The 8035-nt window shown below is 30.9% G+C and overlaps 1 long non-coding RNA gene across 1 annotated transcript; it reads right to left on the bottom strand.

Moving 5' to 3' along the window:
• Positions 1 to 434: 434 nt before the first annotated feature.
• On the bottom strand, positions 435 to 7737 carry LOC143078296 (uncharacterized). The gene is made up of 5 exons (XR_012979160.1): positions 7337 to 7737; positions 5570 to 5658; positions 3305 to 3398; positions 2060 to 2263; positions 435 to 827 (listed from the first exon to the last, which is right to left on the bottom strand). It is a non-coding gene; the product is annotated as an uncharacterized LOC143078296 (long non-coding RNA).
• Between the last annotated feature and the right edge of the window lie 298 nt (positions 7738 to 8035).

Below are 8035 nucleotides of genomic sequence, written 5' to 3'. Positions count from 1 at the left end.
GATAACTTTTATGCTCTTCATACTAGCACAGAAATAGATAAATAATGTGCAAATTGGGGGGGGGGGGAATGCTATTTTTGTAAACAATGTATTCCGCATTATAATTGATGTTACTTTGAAAAGTGTAAAAACTGTCAAACGGATAACATTGATTACGCCATTAATGTTTTGTGTCATGGATGAGCCTGATATATTCAGGTTAGAGTAAAATGATAGGTAACGTTATTTTAGACACACAACATAAAGAACACAACTGTTTTTGGTCACATCCATATGATAATAGCTTTATCGTTATTTTTTTGATATTTGATTTGATTAATTATTCGTAATCGTGTTCATATGAAACACCCTTTTTTACCCTTCCTCCCTGAAAAAAAAACCAAAAACTTAAAGTACGAAACCCTTACATAACCTTTGATAAGGAACAGGCGAGCTCGTGTATATGGCTTTAATTTCACAGATACTTTTAAACTGTAAAATTAAACGAGGTTCAAGTGTCCTCATTTAAATGACCCATCCAACTTTAGATCAAAAGACCTGACAGAACAATATATATATATATATCAATCGTAAAAATAAAAAATTATTTAATCTTAACGGGTCTGATTTCATGATTGTAATGATGATATTTCGACATTACTTATAACTCTTCAGTTTAAATCAACAACAAACAAAAGAAATCAATCATTACATCGTCATTTGAAAAAGAAATGCATTGCATTAATCCTGACATCACAACTAATGCAACGACGTACACAAAGTGTTTGCTGCTACATGCTGCTATATGTGTTAGGTCATATCCATTCCAATTCAATTACTCGACCACCCTGAAGGAGAAATATATTGAACGCTTAGAAGTAAATAACGTATAAGGAAAGTACCAAATTTAAGTAAGCCATAACAAAACTTAAAAACAAATTATGGTCGGGTCTCTTTGACACATTACCCATTTCCATTCTCAATTATATTTTATATAAAGTAATGTTAATTTTTTAACATAAGCTAACGAAGACTTGTATTGTTAATCGCGTAATTAAAATCACTAAGATAAGGCTCCAGCTTGTTTAGGGGGAACTAAAAAAATTCAATAACAAACACTAAACTTATAACGTAAAAAAGCTGATAAAACAAAATAGAATCAAAGTATAGATGAAATTTGAACAAGGAAAATGTGTTTTGCTCGAAGATTTTACCATTCTCAATGTAAGATGATTTCAAAAGCGTCAAATCAGCACATAAGGAGCTAGAAGCTCTAAAGAGCCTGCGTCGCTCACCTTGGTCATTGTGCATATTAAACAAAGGACACAGATGGATTAATGACTAAATTGTGTTTTGGTGATGGTGATGTGTTTTTAGATCTTATTTTACTGAACATTCTTGCTGCTTATAATTATCTCTATCTATAATGAACTCGGCCCAGTGGTTACAGTGGAAAACATTGTGTAAAAATTTGCAAAAAAGTAGTGATATAATGGTTAGCAAGACTAGCAAATATTATTAAAACTTCATTTATAAATTCTTTGAAATTATCATATGCTGATGTTTTATTTTGAAAGCATCTGACGAGAACCACAGAAGTGTTGGCTAATAAAAGAGAGGTAAACAATACCAAAGTGACATAAGAAATCATACTTCGAAAATTAACTGACAACGCCATAACAAAAAAAGAAAAATAAGACGAACAATAGTATACAAAACTCAAGCCTATCCACATTCTGCAAGTTATCTCAAGTGTTATGGACAAGTAACAACTCCTTTAAGTAAATTAGGACAATAATATCTTTTGCGTTTTTTATTATCAAATAGTTATCAAAGGTACCAGGATTATAATTTAGTACGCCAGACGCGCGTTTCGTCTACATAAGACTCATCAGTGACGCTCATATCAAACATTGTGGAAAATTGATTGATCATCGAATTCATATCTTAAAGCTTAAGGGATTCACGTGTCTTTATCTAATGGTTGTTAGAAATTGTTACCTACACATACAGATTTTATAAAGAGTTAAATGTTTTTAGGTTAAATGTTTTATTGAATATTTTTTAAATAACAACTTACTTTTTTCACATATGAATCTGAGTTTGTTGCTACATAAGTCATCCCCCCATTTGAAGTCTAAGTGTATCGTGATGCGAATGCAATTTTCTCCTGTATAGTTGCTTGGTTCTGTTGAATACCAATCAGTAAATGTAAATTTAGTCAGACTACTGACCCACATCCAAGTACCCTCATTCTGTATGTCACTTCCATCTAACCAGTAAGCTACAAAAGAGGGACGAAAGATACCAAAGGGACAGTAAAACTCATAGATCGAAAATAAACTGACAACGCCATGGGTAAAAATAAAAAGACAAGCAGACAAATAATAGTACAGAAGGCACAACATAGAAAACTAAACACTAAAAGTTATTCAAAGTTAATGCATGTAGAAAACAACAAACTATTTTCATATTATGTAGATTTATAAAGATGCAATTTAAATGCGATAAACATGATCAAGAACAATCAATGGCCACCTTTGTATGGTATTCTTATAATCAATGCAGATAAACAATTACAAGAAACGATGCGTATAAATTTTATTAGCGTATGAATACATATTTATTTATCGGATATTCATATCCGTACACTGCAGCTGAGCCAAACTGTTGTCACCATGTGTAGGAAAATACATGATTAATTATCATCAATCAATATTCGTTTTACCAAAATGTTTTAGCTTTTGAAAAAAAAAATGTTTTAGTTAGTTTGATTTATTTAAATTAGATTTATGCAAATGTAACAAATCTGGAATGGTCTTACAGTATGTGAAAAAAAAATAAGACCTTTACCGTTACTTCCTTTTGTGATTTGCATACACATGACCTTGCAATATATCTGGTGTATAAAAAAAATATTGACACCTTATGTTTGTGGCATAAAATCTTTGCCGCAAGTTTATTGTTTTCTGTTTAGTATTAAGATCCATTTTATTACATCGTGTGATCAATGTTTTTTGGCAATCGCCAATGACAGTCAGCAGGGTTAAAGAACATCAGTTGTTCGACCTGTTAGTCAAATGCGTTTTGTTTAAATATACTTTTTCACTTTTTTGTTTTTTTGGAAAATGTTGTTTGTTCTGTATTTAAACCCTTCTACGATGAAATTTGTTTTACGTGCACACGTATAAAAATTGCGGTTTTTATCCAACGCAATCATAGGTTTGAACGTAGTTTTCAATTTAGTTTATATATATATATATATAAATGTATGTATTCCTATTTACAAATGTCATGTCAAGTACATTGCATTCAATATACATACAATTGCCATATACAGCTGCTGTCATCTTCAAAAAGTCGTTTTCACAACTAGAACCGACTTCAACTAGCCTACTTCCATCATACTCGCACGTCAGCTATAATAACAAACATCAAATGGTATTACGATATTTCACTGGTCATTCACATCGCTTTATTTCATGTCAAGATTAGAATTTACATGCTTTCAAAAAACGTGCCAAACTATAAAATATAAAACAGTATAGTTAAATGCATTGTATACGTGAAGTGTGAATCCAAACATCGCCTTTCTTGTAGTTTCTAAGGGGACGACCATCATTTGATATTCTGGGGGGGGGGGGGGGGGGTGCAGGAGAATTTTAATAAAAAATAAATAACTCAGCCTTGATAATCACAAAAATAAATGGTTTGTTCTGTGGTAGTTTGAAAATAAATACCTGACTTGCAATGTATTGAAAATAAATAACTCAGCAGGTCTTATCAAAAGTATGAGATGGCACAAGATTCTTCATAAATGCATCCCTTTTCCCCAAACAATCTGGAAACACTTTCCAAATCTTTTAATGATAAAAGTATAAATATCATTTAAATATACTTGAAATGTCTGAAAAATTGGCTTCATTTAACTTGAGGTATATTATTTCAGGAATACTTACTTCACTTTTATTACAGGGCCGTAACTACATTGAGGCAAATTCCTCATGTAGGAAATTTTAAAACCAAACGCTTGTCTCCATATCAAATTGTGTTCAACGTGAGTGCCTTGCAAGAAGCAAGTTCTGTTTTTCCTCAGACGTAGTCCCTGATTTTTCGAGATCAATGTTTCTTATTTATTTGTCTTTTGTTCATTATTTGCCCTTCTGTAATCTGTTAGTGTTGCATTCATTTTGTAATTAGTGATTTTGTTATTAACTTGATCATGAGCAGCCACAGTTAACTACATGTATATGTGAATTACATTTTTGCTTTATCTTGCATATTGGTCTGATGATGTTGTCCCTAGAAACATAAGTCTTACATTGAATCTATACATTTTGCTTTGTCAAAAATTATTAAAACAGAAATTGTATTTTCAGATTAAGAAAGGGTCTGGGGAACATCCATAAAGCATGATTTTCATCATTTGTTCTATAGCTTCTTGTGCCTTTAGCAGTTCCAAAACTGTCCTCTTAGTTTACAAAACTAAATAACCCCTCCCAAGAATATCAAATGGTCGTCCCCTAAAGCGCGTTAGATATATTTTATATTTTCCTACACTATTGAGAATGTATTGTATAGGGAATGGTAATTGCATGTAAGAAAGTGAAAAGGTAAATGCATATTATTATTTTCCAGCTTACTCCCAAAACTATGATGCAATCAGTGCAATTACAAACTTCATTCCGTTTAGTGTTTTTTTATAAAGTTATCTGAAACAAAAATGATGTTAACTGCTAGTCGGCAATAGACACCATTGTGTTGACACATTTCAATTCGATAAAAAAAAATAAAATTATCATAGTTTTGATTTGGTCTGTTTTCGTCCCCGAGGGTACCACCCGCCCAGTAGTCAGCACTTCGGTGTTGATATGAATATCAATTATATGGTCATTTTAATAAATTTCCGGTTTACAAAACTATGTATTTTTCGAAAAACTATTGATTTTCTTATACCAGACATAGACTACCAGGGTCGTATTTGGCACAACTTTTTGGAATTTTGACCTCATTGCTCTTCAACATTGTACTTGTTTGCCTTTATAACTATTTTGATCTGAACGTCACTGATGAGTCTTATGCAGACGAAACGCGCGTCTGGTGTTTTAGATTGTAATCCTGGTACTATTAATTTGGTCTATTATGAAAGATCTGGTGTTCTGTATAACTTTTGTCTTAATTTATTTGTATTTGTCCACGGGAACAAAGGTTAATAATGAAATCATTGGATCAAAAAATGAGGTTTAAATTGATAACTATAATTTAAATATTCGATTGGTGCATTTTTTTTTTTTTTTTTTTTTTGCTTATTTGTTTCATCACTGGCAATCACTGGTAGGCGGTGTATTGAAACCTTGCAAACATATCAAACATACAACGTTTACGAATAATTGGTTACACGTTTACTTAGTTTAATATAAACTAGAAATTAAATATTATATTGTATGCATGTCTGATGTATATAAGTCTCATATTTTCAATGTTTTTTTATAAATGAAACTACATTTTTCACATCTTTCAAAATACAATAATAATATGGGGTGTAACAATGTCAGTAGCAATCAAGTCCATAAAAAAGCATAATACAAACCCTAGCTTCGTCCCACGTTTTTTCCTCTTCGCTAAAGTAGTAACATTTATCTTCGTACTTTAACCATCTGTTTGGACAAGAGAATGAAACTGAAAGTAAAGATAAAATACCTAGAGAAACTTGATCAAATAACAGGACATCGGTCCCCAAACATTCGTACGATAATTCAGAGCTTACGTCAGTCAGATGTCTAATCGTAAGATTTATACCGTTTCATAAAAAATGGTAGGATTTTTTCGTAGATTCGATCGAAAAGTTACATCGTCGTATCTCAAATGGTAGTGGTTTAAGTTGTTGGTATTTTGTTAAAATAACAGTATTACATTATCGTACACAACATTGAAGTTCTGCAGGATGAACCTAAGACATATATCCATGTTATTTTGTTTCAATCATTTGTACCTGAAATTTTAAACACCTGAAATATACGCCAATACAATATTCCTATATAAAAGTGAATTTTAATTTAACAAAAACGAACATCTTGCTTCCAATATTCCTAGTCTTTGGCTATAAAAATCTAAAAGGTTGATAACATATTTTAGGTAAGTAGCCAATTTTTAAGCATTTAATTTATGATTTAACAACATTTTTTTCAAATACCTACCTAAGAAAGTTTTATATACTAAGGGAATTATTTATTTAAAAAGAAAAGCCTCCGGCTAACTCAAAATCCATTGATCTTGATAAAAGGTCATCAATTCCTGACTTGCCCACGTTAAATTTTGTGATTGAAAAGACATCAGCAAAAAGCTTTATGTATAAGATGATTTATGGTGAATGAGTATTTTGTTCCATAAATTAATCGTTAATTGAAATTGAATTACTCTTATAACAAGACAGAATATGAAAGTTTGTCATATAAAAGCTTTTCATCCAACACGATAGACATCAATTATATATTATAACATCACAAGACCTTAAAAGACAATCTGATAAATAAAGTTAAAGCAATCAATAAACAATGCCATTTAGTGCTTCTTTGTTACATATTTGTTTATTGTTTTAGTGGTTAAGATTGTGACACAATGCTGACTGCTTTACCCTATTTTGACATTTTTTCTGTTTGTTTTATTCACGCATCTTTGTCAATATAATAGAATTTGATGCGACTTTCATACAAATGAAAGGTATTGTTTCTATAAAAAAAAATTCAATCCACCATTTTCCACATGAAAATGCCTGTACAGTCGTTTGATGATTTTTATTTTGACATTTGATTAGGGACTTTCCGTTTGAATTTTCCTCGGAGTTTAGTATTTTGTTATTTTACTTTTTGGTACCGGGAACATCTGTGGCTTAACATTGTGGACTTTACTGGTATTACAATACTCTGCAAACTTACAAATAGAAATACAAATTGATTAATTGCTTTTGTTTATGGCTTAAACTTTTATAAAAATACATGTTTATTGATTTTCTATCTATTTTTGGCTTCTTTTCAAAGGCAACCACCGGAATTGTCAACATATTCACTGTGGATTCATTAATATTCGTTGGATACCAATTCAATTTTCGTTGATTTCGTTGGTTTAGGGGAACAACCAATTTAAATGTTTAACGAAATACAAATTTTCTGAATAAATGTATACAGACTTTGCCAAAATTATGAATTTAAATATCCACGAAAATGCAAGATTTCCTGAATCCACGAAAATTGGTACCAACGAAAATAAATGAATCCACAGTATACCTACATTTTCATCAAATCGTATTAAAAAAGGAGATTATAATTATCTCCATTTCAAGTAAAAATAACAAATTTACCTGTATTTTGCTTTATCATTAGTGAATCTATTGAAGACTCATTTTTTGGGCAACAAGATTTATCTAAGTAGCAGTGTTTGGTTTTCATGTCATAACTAGCATAGCAACAATCCTGTATGGAGCACAATGACGCACAAGCAGCTGGAGACAATGTTATTTGCTTTATTCCTGATGTACTGGTAGGAAAAATTCTTCTGTCTTTTGTAGTAACAAATGTATGTTTTTGAACATTGAGTTCTGCAATACCCGATGAAAACATTACACACAAAAACAAAATAGAAAAATCAACTTCCGTTTGCGACATCAACATGGTAAAGAATTGTCAGATTGTATGTAATGCTCATTAGAACTTAAATATATCCCCGAAAGAGCATTTTGAAAAAACAGACACTTAAATGGATAGCAACCACTATAATAAAAAATATGCATGCACATATAATTACAAATATTATTTACTAAATGAAACACAAATTTAAAATCAATTGGAATATTCTCATTTAACAGTTGGTTTAACACATTTATTATTAATTACTAAACACATTTATTATTAATAAACCAGTTGTTGGCATGACACAGGTTATATTCTTCTCATATATGTTATGATGGTATGATACAAAACCCCTCACGTGGAGGATTGTGCCTGATATTCATATGATGAAGACATAATTTTTCAATCAGTTTAATTGAAGTCCGGAGCTG

This window comes from Mytilus galloprovincialis, chromosome 6, assembly GCF_965363235.1.
Source record: "Mytilus galloprovincialis chromosome 6, xbMytGall1.hap1.1, whole genome shotgun sequence".
Classification (NCBI taxonomy): Eukaryota; Metazoa; Mollusca; class Bivalvia; order Mytilida; family Mytilidae; genus Mytilus; species Mytilus galloprovincialis.
This window is presented reverse-complemented; position numbering and strand designations above follow the sequence as displayed.